This window comes from Caretta caretta, chromosome 23 (assembly GCF_965140235.1).
Source record: "Caretta caretta isolate rCarCar2 chromosome 23, rCarCar1.hap1, whole genome shotgun sequence".
In the NCBI taxonomy this organism is placed as follows: domain Eukaryota; kingdom Metazoa; phylum Chordata; order Testudines; family Cheloniidae; genus Caretta; species Caretta caretta.
Window position 1 is genome coordinate 4927143 of NC_134228.1, and position 23236 is coordinate 4950378.

The 23236-nt window shown below is 39.8% G+C and overlaps 1 protein-coding gene across 2 annotated transcripts in view; it reads right to left on the reverse strand.

Annotated features, from left to right (window-relative positions):
• Nucleotides 1-23236, reverse strand: part of ARHGAP35 (Rho GTPase activating protein 35) — a 109986-nt gene that overhangs the window by 77043 nt on the left and 9707 nt on the right. Inside the window, exon 1 of one of the 2 annotated variants that reach the window (XM_075122561.1) lies at nucleotides 62-132. The exons of the other annotated variant lie outside the window; for it this stretch is intronic. The gene's annotated coding sequence lies outside the window, so the exon portion shown is untranslated. Of the gene's footprint in view, nucleotides 1-61; nucleotides 133-23236 lie in introns of those variants that run through there. 2 annotated transcript variants of the gene reach the window in all.

Below are 23236 nucleotides of genomic sequence, written 5' to 3' on the forward strand. Positions count from 1 at the left end.
GCATCCACTCCAGGCAGCAATTTTTCTTTCATCACATTTATGTTTGTGTATCTGCACCTACCATGCGCCTAATCCAGTTTGTAACAGTGCACTTGACAGCTCTCCTTCTTGACTCAGCAGGGGTTTGAGTGCCTGGAGAACATGCACAAAGATAAGCATAAGAGGCAACCACACCAACTGGAAGGAGGGAGGACCACCCAAACCAGTTACACAGACACAGGTGAGGGTCCTGCTCCCAGTTCAAAAACCTGTGACAGACTGATTACAGGATGACATGTGCCAGCCTAGGCCTCTGGCAAGGACAAAACACTTAACTTTCATGGTTACTAACCAAGCACTAGCCTAGCCACGATGGACACTACTTACCCAGCCATCATTATAACTGCCATATCTTGTGGTGTGTGGGCACAAACCATATGTCAGCCATGTCACTAAAGGTTACAAACTCAGCTAAAAGTTGTAGTTTGCACAAGGCCTTAGGGCGAGGCTAGAGAAGGGAGTAACCCACCCTAGAAAGCCTGGGAGCAAGTACTCCGCAGGAAAAATGAGTCAGCCTAACACAGAGACTTGAAGGGTAGAAATAAGAGTCAGTTCTGGAGACAGGAGAAAGCCCAACCACCCCAAAGGAAGGGGGGAGGGGAGGAGAGGAGAGGAAAGGAGACGAAACACTGCATATGTATTCCTGTTTAACATATTGAAAATAATTCCTAGAGCAGCAGAATGTAAAATCTTCTGTTTGCCTTCCAGCTAAGATCAAGTATGGTACTAGTTTAATATCTGATGTGTCCTCTACCAGGAGGATTATCTCCTGCACTTGTAGGGGAACAGACTCAATCTAATAGGATCATAGTAGTTTAGAGAATGAAAAGTTCTAAGTAAACTCCATAAAACGGAATATAATTTCCATATACTTAACCAAGATTTATATACTAAAACAAGGAAGTCCTCTTAAACTAATGCCTAATGAAGGAACGGTTCCAATTACACTATTTTTCAGTATGGCGATATGTTTAAATAGCAGAAGTGAGAGAGGGGAGTTGCTTAAAAAAAACCCTCAGAATGATATTGATGTGTTAAGCTTTTTAAAACGAGACAGAAAAAATAACTGGTATACTGGTAACACTGTTGGTCTTCATAGTAAGTTGCCAGTTGCCTGTGTCAGTTGCCAAGCAGTGTGAACTTTGGATACGCAGCTAGTATAAAATATTTTCCTTGCTTTGATGTCTGGATAATACAGTTTTGCAAGTTCTTCAGTTGGATTGAATTACACAATAGACAAAGGCTGCTGTAAATCTGAAAATGGTATTGTACATTTGAGTTTGAGAAGGCAATCTTAACACTTTATCTGAAGCACATTCAGCTTCTTTAAAAGGTGGTTAAAATTAGCTGAGTCACCAGGCTATATTATGTAAAAGCAACAAAAGCAATGAATATACACCGTGGCAGTCAGGTACCAGGAGTGATGACAGGATCCTTAGAGTCCAAATCTGGAGATTTTCTCCTTAGCATCTTTAGCTGCTCTAAGACCGGACATGGCTGAGGGATGAAGATCTCTACATTTTTAGGTACCATACTTCACTCTTAAAGATGAGAGTCCATAGGTGAAAGGACACAATGGGGATATTGTATGATGTAAACTATTCTGCTGAGCTGCTGTTCCATCCAAATTTTATTATTATTATTTTGAACCGCTACTCTTAACATTAAATTTAAAGATCTGATACCTCCGGGAAAGCTCAGCATATTACTGGTTCAGAAAAATTTTGCTTGAATGTTATTTTCAGGGGGAAAGGGAGCAATCCTCTCATCTATTAATGAGAATACGTGCATGTAAAGAGGCTAGGAGCTTATCTGCTACACCTACTTATTTTCCAATCCTTGTCAATCTTCTGACATTTCCACCAATTAATGTCTCTGAAAATGTCAACTTCAGGTAGGGAACAAATCTGGCTCAGCTAGCTACCTAACAAAGATCTCAAGTTATGCCAGTTTACCTAAATTATGCCAGTTTACCTTAAGGTGTGTTTTTAACCTGCGTGAACATATTCTGTTTAAAACGGCTTTGGCTTACACCTGTGAATTCACCAATGCAAGGAAGATCAACATAAGAGAGCATCCACACAGGGATAACTAAATCAGTTTAAAAACACACTTTTAGATAAACTGGTGCAACTTCATATTTAGCCCAGGCCCCAGGTTCAAGAGAGAAGGGAAATCTAGAAAATACAGAATAATCAAGCAGATTTGTCTCTGAACAGAATGCTTCCAGTAAGTTTAAGTCTTTATCTGGGCATCTCAGTGGTTTCCCTGTCTCTCCCCAGATGCCCTAACTTTGGGAACAGGGGGAAATACAAAATGTTAAAGTTACTGCTGAAATCTAGGAAACATCCTGAGTGATTTTCACAGGTATTGGATTGACAAGGAGCACTACAAAAGTTTGTCCAACACCATTAACAGTCACATTATATGCATCTGATGAAGTGAGCTGTAGCTCACGAAAGCTTATGCTCAAATAAATTGGTTAGTCTCTAAGGTGCCCCAAGTCCTCCTTTTCTTTTTGCGGATACAGACTAACACGGCTGCTACTCTGAAACATTGCATTTTCTATATAACTTCTGGTATAAATTAGGTCATACAATAATATACTGAGTTAAGATTTTCAAGAGTGATCACTGATTTCAGGTACCTCTTATAGGACCTGATTTTCAGAGTGCTGAGTATCCACCATCTGAAAAATCAGGTCCCTTTAGAGCATCAAGTTGGGCACTCAAAAATTGAGGCACTCAAAGTCACAAGTCACTTTTGAAAAACCTTCATCTGAAGCTACACATTATTGTCCAAATTTGTATTTTTATATTATACATGCATTTGGTATCCAAAAACGGTAACTTTTTAAAATTGTTACATCATATGTCGCTCCCTCCTGGGAACTGCGAACATGATCTTTAAAATCCTGGTTATACTGATTGGAGAAACATATAGTGTTTTGTCCGTGCTCACCTCAAAGTGTATGTGGGGCTAAGCCAAAGGAAAAATTTAGCAAAGAGGCAGGTCAGACAGGCAAATCAAATTATACCGAACAGGAAAATTTACAAGGACAACTACATTGTAGGGCCTTTGTTCTCAATAACAGCCCCAAATCAGATGTGTCAGTCATTAAACACACCCAACAATGTAAGTGCAGGTAACAACAAGTAACTATATTACACGTGTCAAGATAGGATTGTCTGTTTGTTCTGAGCTGCTGGACAATTAAGATTTTACTAGCCTGCACCTAGAACTTTTCTACATATTAATTTTTGTGTCATAAGACTCTTAGTAGAAAGGCATTCCATCAGTTTCCTGGACCCAAGTTTTGATTCAGGCACATTTCAAGCTTTTTGGAAGGACAAGATACTTGTCAGTCTTGAGAGTTACTTCAAACTGAATGCTGAAGTGATGCTCCCACACTGTTATAGTAGGACTGGATTCTGTATTCCTACACCCTAAATGAAGTTATATGGGATAGCATATTTATACAAAACTAATATAAAAATATCCTCACTAACAGTTCTTTTTAAAACTGATCACAAATTAACCCAATTTAAGGGGTGTTTTTGGAATAAGGAATGACAATTTGTATGCCAGCTGTAATGTGCATAATTACATGCTGTAGGAAATCAGAGTTTATAAAGGAAACCCCAAATGACCCTTGAGTATGGCACTAAAGGATGCCATTACACTGATGCTGAACATATTGTAGGTGCATCAGTGTGGAAGGATTTCCTCACAGAGTTGTAAATTTTCTCACTGCATCACAGTGGCCCAAGTGTAGAAAGTCTCTGAAATGGGTCATTTGTATCTTAGGAAAGACTGATTTAAGCTTTTAACCATCTGGATTTGAAATGCTTAATCTCACGCAACAGACGGGCTATTCTTAGGCAAAGGGCATACATGCAGCCTACAAGCCATACATGCTATGCAGCACCCCCTCACTGACCACCCTCCCCCACAAAAATCACTGTGGTATCCTCTTATAGGCCTGCACAGAAGTCTGCTTCCTTACCACCCCACAAAAGAATGTCAGCAACACAACTAAGTTTCAGAACTGTATGTGAAGATCAATTTCAGAAATTATTTGGCTAAGTGCCATGTTTTAAATCTGAAATGAATAAAAGGAGGAATGTACTAAGCCTTAATCAACAGCAAAAAGAAGGGCAACTGTGAGCGTTCCTTCATCATTTATCCTGAACCAACTCAGTTCTTAATATAGCAAATCCAACTTCACTGATACAGCAAACATGACGCAATCTCCAGGCATTTGGATTGTTCCCTGGTAACAGATGCAGAAACCAGAACAGGATTCCACTCTTCACCTTTGTCTTGCTAGTTGTAGAAAGGGGATAATTTTTCACTGAGAAATCTCATTTTTTAGGCATTCAGAAATAAAGAGGCTGACCGTAAAATTAACATTTCCAAAAGCAAGTTGTTCTGAGAATGAAAGCAAATTCCAATGGTGACTTCTTAAGTACTTCCTTAAATTTAATACTCCTGCTTTTACAAAAATAAACAGTTGATAAGATAAACACTTCTTACACTGGCAAAAAGTTCTGATACCGAAGAATATTTTCCAATAGGCAAACATGTCACAAATGGTGTTTCCAAATAAAATTATATTATTCTAATTTAAAAAAGAAAAAAGATAAGGGCTAAAGCATAAGATATATACTTTATTACAATGAAGGTCAAAAAAACTGCAAATACCTCTGCCATTCTCTCTCCCCCCCAAAATCAGATCCACTTCATATTCTTTGAAAATTAGATTTTTAATACGCTGAAGAAGAAAACATGGATTTCAGAAGTGCAAAATTGCATAAAAGTTGATTTTAAAAGGTTCAAGAATGACTATGACATTCTTTCTAGCCACCTATACCACAGTTTTGCTAGCCCAGGGATGAGAAGTCATTGCAAATCCTATTTAAGATCTAAGATCATTAACATACACGTGTAGCCTTACAATTGTAAATATATAACATTTAAAAAAAAAAAAAAACACTTTACTTTTACTTGCCCCAAATCTGCTTTCAGAGGGCTCTCTGTAGCAAGAGCTGACATCATGACTAACACCTAAAACAGAGCAGGATGCTGTGTCTATTACCCTAAACGAAAGATGTCAGCAAGAGAATCCTGAACACAGGTCTAGACAGATGAGGAAATGATTTTCAAAATACATTGTTTTAAATATATTTGTAACTTGTGTTGATACATGTATTTTAGTTTGTGGTCTAAAATCTAGGGTGCCATTAAAGATAAAAACCTTATCATCTCACTCTGAAGAGGACATATATTGAAGCTCACAGAACAGCCTGATAAAGTGTATCTTTTTCAGGGTGGATTTGATTCAAATCAAATTGATTTAAATCATGATTTAAATCACTAGTCAGGAAGACTCGATTTAATCATGGATTTCTACATAAAAGTACATTCTTGTTGGTTATAACCTTAATACGTATTCTTCACAACTCAGATGTAGGTTTCATTTTTAAAGTGATTTATTTTGAAAACTTTTCAGATTAGTTTTACAGCCATATCAGAAAATGAATGATTGTTTGGTTATTTCATTTACCAAAGGTAATTGAAGAGGATACTTATGAAGTCATTGGGAGGTGAACTATCTCCAATTCAACAGGTTAATCATTAATTTTTGGAGAATTTTCTTGCTATGCTATATTAGGAGGAGAACATCATCAGACGGACATTTAAATTGTTTTAACTAAAACAATGTTATGCATTCTGGATTTTTTCTTCAACAGCAAACATAATATTTTAACAGAACAAGCATATGAATTTTTGAATTTAGTTAAACATTCAGGTTTTTTAAAATGAGGTTTGTTTTTGCTAAAATTGTTTTTAACTAAAATAAACGAAATATATTTTTTTTAAAAAATAAAAATTAAATCAACTAAGGCCTGGTCTACACTGGGGGTGGGGTGGGGGGGGAATCGATCTAAGTTACTCAACTTCAGCTGCTTGAATAACGTAGTTGAAGTCGACGTACTTAGGTCGACTTACCGTGGTGTCTTCACCGCGGTGAGTCGACTACTGCCACTCCCCTGTCGAGTCTGCCTGCGCCTCTTGCAGCGGTGGAGTACAGGAGTCAATGGGAGAGTGCTCGGGGGTCGATTTATCGCCTCTAGACTAGACGCGATAACTCAACCCCCGCTGGATCGATCGCTGCCCGCCGCCATCAATCCAGCGGGTAGTGTAGACATACCCTAAGTCAGCCAGGTTGACATGAGCAACTTAAAGCTTATGCTCAAATAAATTTGTTAGTCTCTAAGGAGCTACAAGTCTCCCTTTTCTTTTTGCGGATACAGACTAACACGGCTGCTACTCTGAAACCTTAAAATATTGGCTTCTGCAGCTAACTCAGTCGTGCTCACCTTCATTTTCCTGTTTGTTCATAATGTGGAAAAGAAAAAACAAGCTTTCCTGCTTTTTCAGGTCCCAAATGATTTCCCAATTTGGAATGAATTAGTCCAAAGGAAGAAAATACTCTTTCTACACCGGCAGAAGAAGCTACTGCTGTTAAAAGTGAGATCACCTCTTCAACAGTCTCTGAATTCAAGTGCTTAAGTGACTTCCACCAGTTCACTGGTGTGACTTTCTTTAAAACATCATCAGCAAACATATATTCCTTGAATGGTTCTTATTTCCCAACTGGGTCTCTTTTACGGCCTGCTGCCATTATAGGTTTTCCCTTCTAGTGAGAGAATGGTATGGTAGATCTCAAATCAATGAAGGTTACACTCAGAAAGACCTCAAGACTTCTGGAATATGCTGCTCAAACAGTTTCACTTTTGTTTCTACTGCCTGTCCCTTCCTTCTCACATTTATCTCCAGACTTTTCCTTGTCCAGATCTATTCCACCCCCAGCAATCTTCTATTCATTGAACTTTTTGAAACTTTGCACTTTTAGAGAGAGGTAAGGGATTGACTCTGTGTACACAAATTTGCAGAGGGACAATAGGGTTGAAGTCTATTATTTCTCACCTACATATATTATCTATTTTAAAACATTTTTTCTGTTAACAAGCATGTTATCTCTGGAGAGAGAAATCCACAGTTTGAGAACTACAAAACTAAGCATCTCTGATGGTATCTGCTAGACTGAGCACTGAATCCCATTGGGTAGATAGAAAGATTAACCTAAATAATCTATACAGAAGTCCCTGGAATCCCATAAAGTTGGGTCCCTAATCCATGAACTATTGGAACTCATTTACAAAACTTTTCTTAAAAACATTACATGAATATATTGTCTCATACTATAGAATTAAAATGTATAATCCCTATTCCATTAGGAGATATCTTTGAGCTATAATGTATCTTAATTAAAACTATCTTTAGATAAAATGCTTTTTATAAAAAAATCCGATTTAAATAAAAAATGTGATTTTTTAAAAAAAATCGTTGATTTTTATCCACCCTGATCTTTTTACATTTTCAAGTGATACTATCTCCTCTGGCAAAGAGAGAGGTGGGGGTGAGTGCAGGTTTCTATTTCCCCTCCTCCCTTCCCCAGGACCCCAGCTAAATAGCAGGCAATAAGTGACCAGAGGACAACTTTCATTTTCTGCCATAAAAACTAAGTTAGAAGCTTGCCATTAATCCCTATTTCGTTTTGATTTATAACAGAAAGCAAGTTATGAGTAGCATTTAGGCCACAAGATGTTCCTAATAAGGAACAGGAGGCAGGACAAGGAATTAAAATAGTTCAGTTCAGTGAACTATAGGCTCAAAATAGAGAAAAGGCATTTCTAACCCTTCTCCCTATAAACTCACTTTCACAGCAGAAAGATATATAGAAAGCCAACTCCCACACACACCCAGTATTTTGTTGTTGCTGTTTTACAAAAATTCTGAAATTAAGGAACAACATTAAGCACACCAACATACGCAGTGGTAAGGTACTGATGTGCTTGGGTGCCTGGAGGCACTCAACCTTCAGCTTCACAGAACACCCAAGGTGCCTAATCTAACACACACTATGTTGGTGGCGTATTGCTACAGCAGCCATGGAATTAACAATATGAACAATTAAACAGTTTCACGAAAACTATGAAAACCATACAAATCTTATGCACCTGATGTTGCACATAAAGGTTACTAAGAAACAGAGCAACAACTGCCCTTCCCATCAGCCAGGTTCTATTCACAGCGGATAAGAGTACCTAACAACCTGCTCATCGACTAACTTCACTGACAATACACTGCATTGAAAAGAACTTCAAGGTTATGATTCTAACCTACAAAAGACAGGAAATTCAAAGACAACACTAATACTCCTGGCTTTTGTCCATTTGTTTCACAGTTTTCTGGTCTCTGAACTTCCTCATAGCCTATTTAACCCTTTATGTAGTTATAAAACATACACCTTCTCGCAGAACTCAAACCGCTGCAGTTAATACAGAATAAACCTCATTTATATTTATTACAATTGTCTAGTCAAGGTATTTATACAAATTTACCTAGGTTGTGATGTAAAAGTTTTAGGGCCAGATTCTCAACTGATGTAAATTCTGTGAGCTTCACTCAAGTCAAAGAGACTGCACTGATTTACACTAGCTCAGCAGTTCTCAAACTGTAGATCAGGACCCCAAAGTGGATCGGGACCCCATTTTAATGGGGTTGCCAGTGCCAACATTATACTTGCTGAGACCCAGGGCTGAAGCCCAAGCTCAATCCCCACTCTGGCTCAGGCTCCAGCCCCACTACCACCACCTGGGTCATGTAGAAATTTTGTTGTCAGAAGGGGGTCACAGTGCAATGAAGTTTGAAAACCTCTGCACTAGCTGAAGATCTGGCCCTTACTTTTGAAGGACTCTGTGCCTGTAACAAAAAGAGTGCCTAGCTTTTAGATAGAAACTCAATCAACCTCCACCACTGTGCTGGATTTCAAAGTTAATATGCTTTGTGCTACAGTAGCTCAGAGGCCCAGTCAGGATCAAGTCCCTGGTGTGCTAAATGCAGCACAAACATGTAGATGAAGAGATTCCCTGTTTCAAAGAACACAGTCTTCAATAAGATACACATTAATGTATTTTAGAAAACATGGGTTTGTGATGCAACAGATAATCATGGATCCCACATCACCCTTCCACCTCTCAAGATTTCTCACCATGAATACCACAAAAGGTAGCAGGAGTGGGAAAACTTGCATAGACAAGGCACTGGTGATTTCTGGCATTGCTGCCACCTTGTTGTCTAGACGAGTGGTTCTCAACTAAGGGGCCACGAGCAGGTTTAAGGGGGGGTGCCAAGCAGGGCCAGTATTAGATTTGCTGGGGCCCAGGGCAGAAAGCTGAAGCCTCGCAGTGTGGGACTGATGCCCAGAGCTCCCAGCCGCTACCATCTGGGTCCAAAGCCAAAGCCTGAGCAACTTAGCTTTGTGGTGACCCCTGTGGCATGGGGCCCTCGGCAATAACCTTGCTTGCTACCCCGTAATGCTGGCCCTGACTGTTATATGCAGAAAAACAGTTGTTGTGACATTGGTGGGCCGTGGAGTTTTTATAGCATGTTTGGGGGGGGGGGGGACGACAACGACACAACCTCAGAGAGAAAAAGGTTGAAAACCCCTGGTCTAGACCTACTGTGAGCAATATTAGATGACACGTTAAAATGATAGCAGATGGTCTACACCGAAAACTGCCCTAGTGGGAAATGTAAAGGAAACAAAGTCTAATGTAGACACAGTTTAAAGAACTGCTGCTCACTCATCTACTAGGTACATCTTGTTTGCAGATTAGTGACCCAGTGGAATGTAACAGCTCATTACGGCACTTGCAGTTTATGGAACAAATCTGTCTGTCCTGCATACATTCCTGCACGAAAGGTTCTTAAGTTTTCATGTTACAAAGAAAAGCCCATTTAGAGATAAAAAAATTAGTTAAAAGAAGAGTTAAGGCTCTAATCCAGACACCAGACTAAATACAGGCAAGTGAAAAACATCACTGAAATATTGGAGGGGAAAGCAGCATCTGCAAAACCTCAATAGCCAGCCATCTACCCAATTAAAGTCTACCAACTTCCCCCACATGCTACCCTGAAGCCACAATTAAAATACAGGGTTTATGTACTAAAACATGAATTTAAAGTAACAAAACTAACCAACCAACCATTTTTGTACACATACCCCTCCGTTTTTGATTGCAGACAGAGCAAGGGTCATTCTTGTTTACATGGGCACCACAAACATGCAGCAGATAACAAGTATTCTATTACTCCCTCCAGGGATCCATCTCAAGAGAAGCAGAAGGGAGACACTGTCCCACAAGTGACTGGGCTACAAGCCTGAAGGAGTGATCGGGCAACTCCTTCTCAACAGTAGTGTATGGACACCACGAGTGGGCGGGTGCTTTCTGATTATCTGAAGCAGCACCAGAATCACTGTCTGGGGCTGTATTTTCCACTGCATGCATCCGATGAAGTGAGCTGTAGCTCACAAAAACTTATGCTCAAATAAATTTGTTAGTCTCTAAGGTGCCACAAGTACTCCTTTTCTTTTTGCGGATACAGACTAACACGGCTGCTACTCTGAAACCTGTCTGGGGCTTGCTTCCTTCCCACTGGTGACTCCCGCTAAGACAATAGGGGAGGAGCAATTGAACGACACATGCTGCAGCCCCCACCAGGTAAGGCAGTTAGTTCCCTACCGCTGTCCCTCCTTGGAGCCATTCAATCCCCCTCCACAAGTGGTAGTCTAGTCAATGTTCAGTTTCCTCAGATCTTGCTTATTATCCTCCACACACACACATATACACACAGGCAGAAAGGTTTTGATATTGGTGTGCCTTGGTTCCTCCTATTCGCTGCCTGTGGCACAGAAGTTTAAGTCTCCTGAGGGCTCTAATGCTTTGGTCTAATTTCAGGTGTTTGATGGTGTTGGTGGCCTGTGATATACCAAAGGTCAGATTAGATGATCTGGTGGTCCCTTCTGGCCTTAAAGTCTGACTCTCATCTGCACTCAAGTCACTCACAGATCTGTATTCCCTGACAGATTCTTGGAGGAAGAGAGGGAATTCTTCCTTGCCGGCTACAAAGTCTCAGACTAGTAGCTGGGACACTGCCCAGATGCTCTGTTCCTCAATCAATAAAGTTCCCTCTTCCGCCAGCAGCCGAGTAGTAACAGTGCAGTGTGTGTCCACTAAAAGGAGATGTACAGCTGGGCGTCACCAGCATATTAGTGCATTAGAGCTCTTGCCATCACCCACATCTTCAAGAGGCCCCAATGAATGTGAGTGTGGGGGAAGGGCAATGACCCAGGCTCAATCCTGTGGGACTCCACACATAATGGCCCTTCAAAACAAGGGACATCTGCCCACCACAGTTCTTTGGTATTAGTCTGAAGGGAATGACTGAAGGCAGTTCACTACTGCTCCATCTACCCCAGCAAGGTCATTCAGAAAGCAGGCACTCCTTATGATCCACAGTAGACAGAATGTAGTATGATTGCCAAGGTTTCTCATCTTATCCATAGCGGTTGTCCAGTGCCACCACCCAAAGCTGTGTCATACCCTTGCCTGAAACTTAAGAACGGCCATACAGGGTCAGACCAAAGGTCCATCTATCCTTGACAGGTCTATCCTGTCTTCCAACAATGGCAATGTCAGGTGCTTCAGAGTGAATGAACAGAACCAGTAATCATCAAGTGATCCACCCCCCATCACCCAGTCCCAGCTTCTGGCAAACAGAGGCTCGGGACACCATCCCTGCCCATCCTGGCTAATAGCCATTGATGGACCTATCCTCCATGAACTCATCTAGTTATTTTTTGAACCCTGTTACAGACCTGGCCTTCACAACATCCTCTGGCAAGAAGTTCCACAGGTTGACTGTGCGTTATATGACGAAATACTTCCTTTTGTTTGTTTTAAACCTGCTGCCTATTCATTTCATTTGGTGACCCCTAGTTCTTGTGTTATGAGAATGAATAAACAACACTTCCTTATTTACTTTCACCGCACCAGTCATGATTTTATAGACCCCCTTAGTTGTCTTTTTTCCAAGCTGAAAAGTCCCAGTTTTATTAATCTCTCCTCATACGGAAGCCATTCCATACCCCTAATAATTTTTGTTGCCCTTTTCTGAACCTTTTCCAAGTCCAATATATCCTTTTTGAAATGGGGCAACCACATCTGCACACAGTATTCAAGATGTGGGCGTACCATGGATTTATAAAGAGTCAATATGATATTTTCTGGCTTATTATCTCTTCCTTTCTTAATGATGCCCAACATTCTGTTCACTTTTTTGACTGCCAATGCACATTAGGTGGATGTTTTCAGAGAACTACCCACAATGACTCCAAGATCTCTTTCTTGAGTGGTAACAGCTAACTTAGACCCCAACATTTTTTATGTATACTTGGGATTATGTTTTCCAGTGTGCATTACTTTGCATTTATCAGCACTGAATTTCATCTGCCATTTTGTTGTTCAGTCACCCAGTTTTGAGAGATCCTTTTGTAGCAGCTCTTTGCACTCTGCCCGGGACTTAACCATCTTGAGTAGTTTTGTATCATCTGCAAATTTTGCCACCTCACTGTTTACCCCTTTTTCCAGATCATTTATGAATATGTTAAATAGGACAGGTCCCAGTACAGACCCTGGGGGACACCACCATTTACCTCTCTCCATTCTGAAAACTGACCATTTATGCCTACTCTTTGTTTCCTATCATTTAACCAGTTACCAATCCTTGAGCGAACCTTCCCTCTTTTCCCATGACAGCTTAGTGAAGGTCCTACTAGGTCAGCAGGTTAGGTGCTGGAGCTTACACACCACTTTTCAATGATTTTGGCTAGACAAAGTTGGAGATCAGCCTGCAATTGCAATCTATGGGAGCTCAATTTAACATAATATCACCTCCCCAAAGTCTGCATTAGGCTGTACTTGATTCCCACAGTGCCCAACGTGGGCTCTGGTGGTACAGCTATAGATTGAAAGGAGGCACTTCCTTCTCCAAAAAACATAGCCTTGCTTCCTCCACAGTGTTCCCAGCCTCTACTGGACCCAAAACCTGAGCTCTGAGTTTGACTAGTTCCAATTTTATTAGAAGACTGCAGGAGATATAAAGTGGAAAAAGTGACAAAAGTGAATTAAGAGTTAATTCTAATTTCAAGTAAAAGCACACAAGCACAGGCAATTCTGCACAAAAGCCATCATATTCCTAAAGGAACAAAATTAATCAGCAGTCTAAAAATGACTGTATTGATATTATTTCTCTTTCAACAGCCACACACCAAGACGGTAATAGGCTATTTCCTATACAGCAAAAATGCCTTCATAGAGGGGTGGCTGGCCACAGTACTTCTACAGTGGCCTCAGCTTCCAAGAGGCACAGATGCCCCACTCCAGTGCAGAAAACCATTTTTCCCATCTCGCAATGCTATTAGGTTATCTTTGTATATTTGGGCACAACTATGACCAAGCCCTGCCATGTTGCTTTCAACCCTTGTGTACATGCTAAACAACATGAAAATAGTAACACAAAAACCAGGCCTTTAAACATAGTGACAGGTTTCAGAGTAGCAGCCGTGTTAGTCTGTATCTGCAAAAAGAACAGGAGAACTTGTGGCACCTTAGAGACTAACAAATTATTTGAGCATAAGCTTCCGTGGGCTACAGCCCACTTCATTAGATGCATAGAATGGAACATATAGTAAGAAGCAGACTCCAACGAGAAACTGCTGAATTTGAATTAATTTCCAAACTAGATACCATTAACTTGGGCTTGAATAGAGACTGGGAGTGGCTGGGTCATTACACAAATTGAATCTATTTCACCATGTTAAGTCAACTGTCTGAAATGGGCCACCTTGATTATCACTACAAAAGTTTTTTTTCTCCTGCTGATAATAGCTCATCTTAATTAATTAGCCTCTTAGAGTTGGTATGGCAAGTTCCAGCTTTTCATGTTCTCTGTAGGTATATATATCTTTTACTATATGTTCCATTCTATGCATCTGATGAAGTGGGCTATAACCCATGAAAGCTTATGCTCAAATAAATCTGTTAGTCTAAGGCACCAAAAGTACTCCTGTTCTATTTGCCTTTAAACATGTTAGTGTAGTTTTGAACTACTTTCACGTTAAAAGTTTATTAAGCTATTACGGGGGCAACACACAGCTGAAATTTAAGAAGAATCCTTCAAATTCCGAGTATCTATTGATGGATTTCATTATCAGATATGAATGAACAGTACCTTCATTATATTTTTGGCAGTTATGAGTATTATAGAAATAAAAAGATAAAAGAAACCTCTTAAGTCATCTAGATTGACTCTTGTTCGCCCCACACTCTCTGGCCCATACAAGACTATTACCTAGAATACTTTGTGCAGTATAATTTTTAATGACCAAGGCAATGGGGCTTTCACCAATACCAGAACTTCACCCAACACCTACTCAGTTAATACTGTTTTAATTTGTATAGAAGATATAAAATCTAACTATAAACCTAGCTGCCTTTGAACAAAGTGATTGTTTTAAATGAAAAGAACCCTAAAATTAACATAGCATTAAGGAATGAATAATTCACCTTGGTTCTGCTTTTGAACCAGTTAAGTCACCTTGATTAAGTGCTTTGAAAACACTGAAACTTCATATCTCGTTTTCCATTCTCATATATTGAGGGATTTTTTTAAAAAAAGTTAAACCCTGATAAGTCATGCTAGCAGCATCATTATAAATTATTACCTGAACTTTGGAAGTCATCTGTCCACATTCCAGAGCTATGAAAACAAGGGGAGGGATATAAGGATTCCGGCCTGTCATTAAGTGGATTAAATACATTTAACTATCAAGCTTTCCCCTAAAACTCAACAAACAAACAAAAACACCTTCCAATGAGCAGCATCTAAAAATGTACAAATAGCTAGAGCTTTGCAGTGTTCCAGTCTCTAGTCACACTAAGTCCAGTGTTGCAATCTAATGTAACAGTAAATCAGAATTTTGTTTCCATTACAGACCAAAAGTTACATTTTAAACAAAGCTGCTGCAAAACTATATGCATTACCAAACAAGAACATCCCAAATTTTCAGCCACTAAATATTCTTCAGAAATGACCTTGTTATTGAAGAGTCTGCATCTACATGGCTGCCAAATAAAATGTCAGATTGCACAACAGACTCAGATTCTTTACTCTAGACTTTTGGGAAAAAAAAAATTGTAAGTGAACCTGCTGTTTGCAACTGATAACAGAAGCCCTGATTTCTACTTCAAAACATACTAACAAGCAAGCTGAACACTTAAAATGAAGAGCCCATTCTGCCACTTTTAGTCATTTTGAGTAATATTTAACTGCAAGGTGTCCCACTGACTCTAATGGGACTAATTGCAGGGTAAGGTACTGTAAGAGTGGCAGAATCATGCCCTAAACATTTAGAAGTCACAGCACCAGCAAATAATTTGAGGTATTCTGCTACTAGCTAGCTATCTCAGACATTTCTAAGGACCCTATCACTGTGATATCTAAGTGCCATATAATATCTCACAGCTCAGATGGTGGAATACTCGGTCAACAGCCAAGCAGCCTGGACTCCTCCCCTGGCTGGGTCATTAAAACTCTCTGAATGGAAGAAAACAGGCTCTAGTTAAGCAGTATCTCTCAATCTGGAAGCTGCACCTCCACCAGTTTGTTCACAGGACAAAGATGTTCCTCAAGGAGACAGGTAAGTCTATTGTTCCTAATGATTACTTAAGACCCCTGCAACTATAATCACATAGATAATGACCAGGTTTTAGCTACTGAACCGACAGCCATAAATTTAATAGCTGAGCTACTGAAAAGCTCTGCTAGCAGGAACAGGAACTGAGCAATTGACAAGTGGCTAGAGACATTTTCTTTCATACAAAAAGAATCTTCTGAAGCTTTCATCAGCACAGGCAACAAATATTTAGGCTGTAAGAAAACAATCCACTAGATGCAATATATTTAAGGTAGAAGCCACTAAAGCTAACAAAACTTTCAGGCAGGAGATTCATTTCAACAGTATCCTATGTCACTAGAAGGGCATGTTTTGCATTAATGTAAAAAACAAGTATGTCAGTGCCCCTCCCAGAGGTCAACCCCCAACTTGTAATTGTCACTTATGTTCCACATTAAAAACTACACAACATGAAAGACATTTGCACACATTACATTTACTCCAAGCTAGGTATTGCTAACATATCCATCACAGTAACACCCAAGTATTTCTGGAGTTTGTATTCAGTTATCAGGGTTACATTTCACTTTAGAGAATCAGGGTTTCCTTGAGACTACAGGATGGGGAAGGGAATAGGACATAACATAGTCTCAATGGTTACAAACCAAACAAGAGGTTAAGTTCTGTTAAGAAATGGAGAATACTTGATGTATAACTGCATTATATAAATCAAATGGTACTCCCTCGGCTTGCATACTGCGTTCAGTTATGGTCACCTGTTCCAAAAAGAACTCAGCAGAAACTGAACAGGTCCAGAGAGTGATCACAAAAAGTGATTAACAGAAGAGAAAGACTTCTGTAGGCAAAAGATATAAAGATATGGGGTAACATTTTTTAAAGAGCCTGACTTTGTCCCATTTTCAAAAGTGACATGCACTGAGGAGCTTAAATCTTGCTTAGCTCTCATAGAGCTTTCGTGCTTTTGAAAATTTTATCTTAGCACTTCTTAAAAAATAACGAACGGTTAACAGGCTTTTCACACACTCCATTTACACTCCTAATACAAGAACAAGGGGATACCAAACAGAGTTATAACGTAACAAATTTGAAACTGATAAAAGGATTTTAAAAAAAACACTCAGTAATCCCAGGCCACAAGACATTGGCCAAGAGTATATCAGGATTCACAAAAGCTTTGGACATTTATGCTATATGCAAAACAGTTAACAACAATGCATTGTCCCCATCTCTGTGGCAACTAAGCAACTCTCAAAGAGCTAAGTACAGAAACAATGCAAGCAAAAGTAGCTTGATTAGTTTATAGATTTCGTTTGGAGTTTTTCTGCTTGTTTAGGTTTGAATGAATCAGCGCGTTGTATGCGTAGGTATGAGAAAACTGAAGGAAAGCTTAACTGAAGACATGAATTTTGCAATTATGTCCGAGTGGCCAGTTCTCTGGTCATTGTTATCACTTGCAAGAGCTCCATAGCACAGGTAAAACTCCTGTGAAAATTCTGTCTCCCATACCCTCAAGCCTCTCCAGATTGGCTGATAGTTTCATTACTGCAGTGACATATCATTCTTGTGGGTGTTCTTGTGAAGGGAGTAGAGATCTCACAAATAGCTTGGGCCAATCCCATGGAGGGCTTGATGATGAGTTTACAGAAAATTGTAAACACATTACAATAGGAGGGCTACTGTGTCTTGTACTAATTTTTAAAAAGCTCTAAGAGCACAGAGCTTCATTTCTAGATATGAGTTGTAATAACCAACCCTGGAGGTTATACAAACACATGGACCACAGAACAGATTGATTTCTGATAGCATAGGGAGCAACCTTGTACGCAATCAGAAATGGAAATGGGAATTTTTTGCTTCTATGAATATTTGGCCATTTGGTTACATTCAGGAATCCAAAAAGATCCCATGGATATGAAGTGACTTAGGGTAGGTGTACACTGAAACCCACTCTCCTGCAGTAGAGAGTTTCAGAGCCCAGGTCAACTGACTTGGACTCGCACTACAGGGCCAAAAAAAGCAGTGTAGACATTACCGCTCCAGCTGGAGCCCAGACTCTGAAACCTTACAAGGGTCTCAAACCCCTGGCTCCAGCCTTAGTAGGAACATCCACACTGCTATTTTTAGCCTCACAGCGCAAGCTCAAGTCAGTTGAGGGCACAGACACTCTGTTCTTGTTTTTTTCCTGCAGTGTAGACATACCCTCAATCGGAGAACATCTATAGCGGGGGTTGTTATGAGGCAAGTTCTTCAAAGTGACTACCTTTCCCTACCAGCATCATCTATCTGGCAGGGGTCAACTTTAACAAGCTGCTCCTCACCCTAAAAAGATTTTGGCTAGTCATTCACAAGGCTGGGAGATGGGACTATTTGCAAAAAAGATGCAGAGACTAGTTTTGACATGAATTGCTGGCACTTCAACCTAATTTATTTCACCAACTCTCAGCTTTACACAGACGTTGAACAATCTGGGTAAGAAGACTGAGCCTTGTGGGGTTCTCAAGGTTTTGCCAAACACACACACACACACACTCTCTCTCTCTTAGAAAAGAGAAGGCAGCCTCTGACTGTAGTTTGTGAAGACTTTAGCATCAAGCATGTTTTCTTTAATACTGGTCAGACAACTACATGTTTTAGCTTTACCATCCAGAAAGGGAAGGACGCAGAGTCTCACATTGCGGCTGTAATGATTCCATGCCTACTTCATGTGAATGGGTCAAATTCTTGTATTTCTGGGCCTGCTTTCGGCTTTTACTTCTTACCCATCCCACATATGGGTGATCTCCTCTGTGAAACAATTCCTCGCAAAGGCAGATGCCACATTCTAGGGTAAGAGTGGTGGCAGCATGAGTTTACAAAGCAATTTATCATCCAGCAAAGCTCCACAGGACAAGACTTTACTGCTTCAAAAGCAGAAGAGATGCGAGCTCTCTGTTTCCTTTCTGACAACAGCATGGGCTTGTGGAAATTCCGTGTGTCTGGTGTCTGTATCAGACTATGTTTTCTGACACTGATGCACAAGTTTTCTTCCTTCCTACTTTGCCACCTGAGAACCCTGACAATACGTGTGGGCAGTAGAGTGGGAAAGGGGCTTCAGTGCTAAAGTCTATAAAAGTAGTAAAGGAAGAGTTGTGCTGTCTCACTAAGTTTCTACTCCTTAGACACTTGGTTGGGTGTTTTCCATAAGAAAGTTTTTGAAACTGGGGGAGCCAAAAGCTTTCAGGGAAAGACAGTGGTAGTAATTTCTTCTTTCACTGCAGCAGTGAGAGTTTATTTCCACATAGAGGAGAAAGTGGTCTGACCAGCAACACACAATTACTACTGCATTTCTTACGTCCACATGCAACCTGAGAATCCCATCCAGAATATGGCCAACCACAGGTGGGAGTTGCAGAAGTATCTTAGAAACACCCAGGGTGCAGTGTTCAGACTGGAGTTTTGGGACTTATCATATCAGAGGGAGTGTCCATATTGATGCTGAAGTCTCTCAGGACAATGAGTCTTGTGAAACTCACCACTCTATCAGCTCCTCTTGGAAGCCTTTGATGTCTGTAAGTTTACAGACTAGCAGAAAGCTCAAGTTAGTGTTGCTTCTTGGACTCACAGAATAAGTGAATGTGCTCCATGAATTTTGATTCAAGTGAGTTGTACCTGCATTTGAACGATGAAGGGAATAAAACGGCTATTTCACCTCCAGATTTGTTTACCCTGGGTTTGGGGTAACTAGAGTATCCTAGGTTTCAGAGGAACAGCCGTGTTAGTCTGTATTCGCAAAAAGAAAAGGAGTACTTGTGGCACCTTAGAGACTAACCAATTTATTTGAGCATGAGCTTTCGTGAGCTACAGCTCACTTCATCAGATGAACATCTGATGAAGTGAGCTGTAGCTCACGAAAGCTCATGCTCAAATAAATTGGTTAGTCTCTAAGGTGCCACAAGTACTCCTTTTCTTTTTAGAGTATCCTACAGGCACAAGGTGTTCTAAAAATGCATAAGGGATTTCGAACCTAATGATTCAGAACACAAACCAACAAGTTACTTCTCAGGATTAAGCATGAAGTTCTCCATTATGAGGGTGGTATCCCTCTTCTGGTATTGCCATTTCACCAAAAATGAAGAAAAGCATTTTAAACTTTTTAATTTGGTTTCAGCTTAGAAACTTTTCCATTATCTATATTCCCTTAAACTGGATTTAAGATTCCTACCTATGACTCAAGTTTAAAGCAAAATTCAACAAACTATTTCCTAACATGCTTTCATAAGTCAGCAAGGATGAGGCAAAACTGCATAAGAATCACGTTTTTTAAAAAAGAAAACAGTGTCATACTAATAATTTAGCCTCATCCATGCTGGGCAGTCATACTGTGTTAAATACCAATTTAGTTGGACCTGAGTTAAACATAGTTAACTAAGTTTCAGTCCCAGTGGAGATATGGCTTATGTTAAAGGTAGATGGAGGTTTTAAGGGAAGGGAACATGCGGCAGTAGAAAATTAAAGCTTAATGGAATTACCACCCATTTCTCACCTCAGTCTATTTGCTCATTTAGCTCAACTTTAATCACAGCATCTATTTAAATGAGAGGTTTTATAAAAATGGGCTTCCCAAAACCAAAACTGAAAAGTGGCAGCTCAAAATTAGTTTATCTGCTAATGTTACTATGCTTTAGTATCAAAGATCCAGAGATAGATGCTAGTAAAATAATGCAGAAATTCCCATTATACCAGTTGACAGCCTGACCATATCTGGGTTGTGACTTCCAGACTGGCTTATGGACACTTAAGCAAACCATTGTACAGCAAAACTCATGTTCTGCTCTGGTGTTTCTGAACCCTATCGTCATCCCCCCTTCTCCTCAAAGCCATTCTTTCTCTCCTCTCAGTGCCAGTTAATCTTTTTAGAGAAACTCACTGTAGAAATTAAACTTCAAATTATACCAGCTACATGAAAAGACCCTACTTCATCTCTTATAGGGATGCATTTGAATCTAGCCTGATTCACCTTAAATTATAAGGAAGAAGAGCGACAATGCTCATTACACAGTGTAAACAAAAGTGTTACTTTAAGCCATGGCTTTTGTAACACCTCACTTTAACATTAGACAAAAATTTCTATGTAAAGAATTCCCAAATGAAAAAATCTGAGTGTTAAGATTGTAACTATATCTCCCTCCAGAGGTGGGGGGATGTCATTAGAACCCTATAGTTTATGAACAAACCACTTTTAACCCTGCCCCCAGCTCTCATCACATTATGAGCTATCCACAAAACTTAGATATAGATTTATTATAAGTGTTTCAACTTCTTTTCAAATGTCTGAAACCATTCAGTTGCTTCTATCGTCTATTTAGCTTAGGTAAATTCAGACTTGTTTTAGAGGAGAAAATACAATGGAGGTCCCAAACTGATAGAACAAAATTCTGTCCAATGTAAATTCAGAGTAACATCACCAAAGTTATGGGTAACTCCAGATCTCTACCAGTCAAAGACAGCAGAATTTGACTTTCTAGAGTGTGACTTTCTAGAGTGCATGTGGCCAAGAAAGGCATCTGGTTGCACGAGAGCGATGAAGTTTCGGACAGTAAACAGATGGAATTCCCACCATGCTCTGAACAGTACACAGCACACTGCTGTTCAGCCAAAAATCAGGGTAATCATCCTCACTGTGGATGTTCACTCCCTGTAAGTCTTCTACAGTCCCTGCCCCAACTTGGAGGCTGAATAAATCCAGGAACTCAACACTGAAGGAGAGAGAGAATCCCTTTTCTCTCAACTATCCTACTGATAATTTATACAAATCCTTGGGATTACTGTTTGTTCACAGTGCTCGAAAGAAAGCAGAAACACTTATTTCAAATGGAAGCAAAGTTTGACTTTGCACATTCCATATTTTTCACCAGTAAGTGTGAAGTCTCCATAACCATACCTGCCACTTTCAACATTTAACCACCATTTGCTACACATCTAGAGTGCTGTTTTTGTTAGTCACTGAAATTCCCACAGATCAATACACAAGAAAAGAATCCTTACTTAAAACTTAACAGGACAGACAAACTTTACTTCTAAAAAAGCTGCTCTTCGGACTTGGGAACACTTAGTAGTGATATATACAATTTTATTAGTAGATTTATTTTGTCTTGTACATCACTGAGCTGCTCTATTGTGTGTGTAATTCTGCGCCAATCAAGGCCTACAGGAACACTTACCCTAACATATCAATTCCACATGAAGATCAAGAAAACAAAATTAAAAAGCCTGCCAAGCCATACCAGAGATTACATTGTGTCCAAAATAGAAGGATAACTTCAATAACTCCATGTATCTGTCCACCATTGACTGTTTTTTCCGCTGCCACCATGAGAGATACCAACTTCTGAACTACAGATCACATGCTCATTTTAGGCTATATCTGTGGGAACATCAATTAAATAAGATTTTGGGTGAGGTTCTGGGAATATTAGAAAGTAAATCAAAGTTCAGTAGAACCTTCTAAGAGACTTTGGAACCTACATAGTATACTTGTCTTTAAAACACATTTACAGCCATACTACATTATTCCACAGTGCACAGGTTTCCAAAGTATGGCACACAGACCATTGGTAGCCCTTGAAGAGTTGGCGGTCAGCCTGTGTTGCCCTCTCTTCCTCATTTCAAATTCTAAATCTCATTAAAAAAATCTAAAAATGTATTAATCACTTTTCTAATTTGTTTTATGTAAAAAATTGTTGAATTTTCTACAGAGATAGTAAGTGACCCTGAATCATAAGGGAAGTGGTCTGCTTGACTGTGAATGAGAAGGAAAACATGTTATTAAAATACATGCCACTCTGTAAATGTTTGAGAAACCTCTCCATAGCACCTTTCAACCTGACAGATCCCAAAGTCCTTTAAAAAATATATGAACAGCACTGAAACAGTCACCTTGTGGTGTAGAGCAGCAGCCAGCAGGTGCACACAACACAAAGCAACATTTGGAAGTAGAGGGAGAAAAGGCAGAGGCAACCCCATCTCTTACAAAAAAAAGTCCAAAAAAAGTCTTTAATGTCCACCAGTACTGATGGGACCTTAGTTATTCAGGTTTCACAAAAAAGAACCCAACCCAAAACACATATGGGAAGCTAAACAGTCACCCCTGATGGAATTCAAAACTATGTCTCCAAGAAATGCAGGCATTTCAAATCTGATACCAACAAGCTATGTACATAGAAGCAGATAATTTGTTTACACCACTTGACTGATGTCCTCAACTCCAGTTTAGCATCTGTCTAGAAAGGGATGTTATCCGGAACATGAGCTCGTCACTGGACACTACTGCCTATCAGAACACATATGTTCTGTTTACCGCTATACACCCAGAAGTCCAAAAGGGAGAGAGGGAAAGAGGTTAATTTAACAAATACTTTTAATTCATTGGCATTTGCAGGCTCTCTTAGTATTAAGTTATCTTGTTGTGACTGTTTTTGTGGGACCTAAAAGCTAGCATCTTTTATAGCAAAGTAAGGTCAGAATACCTACAGGATACTACCTGCATTA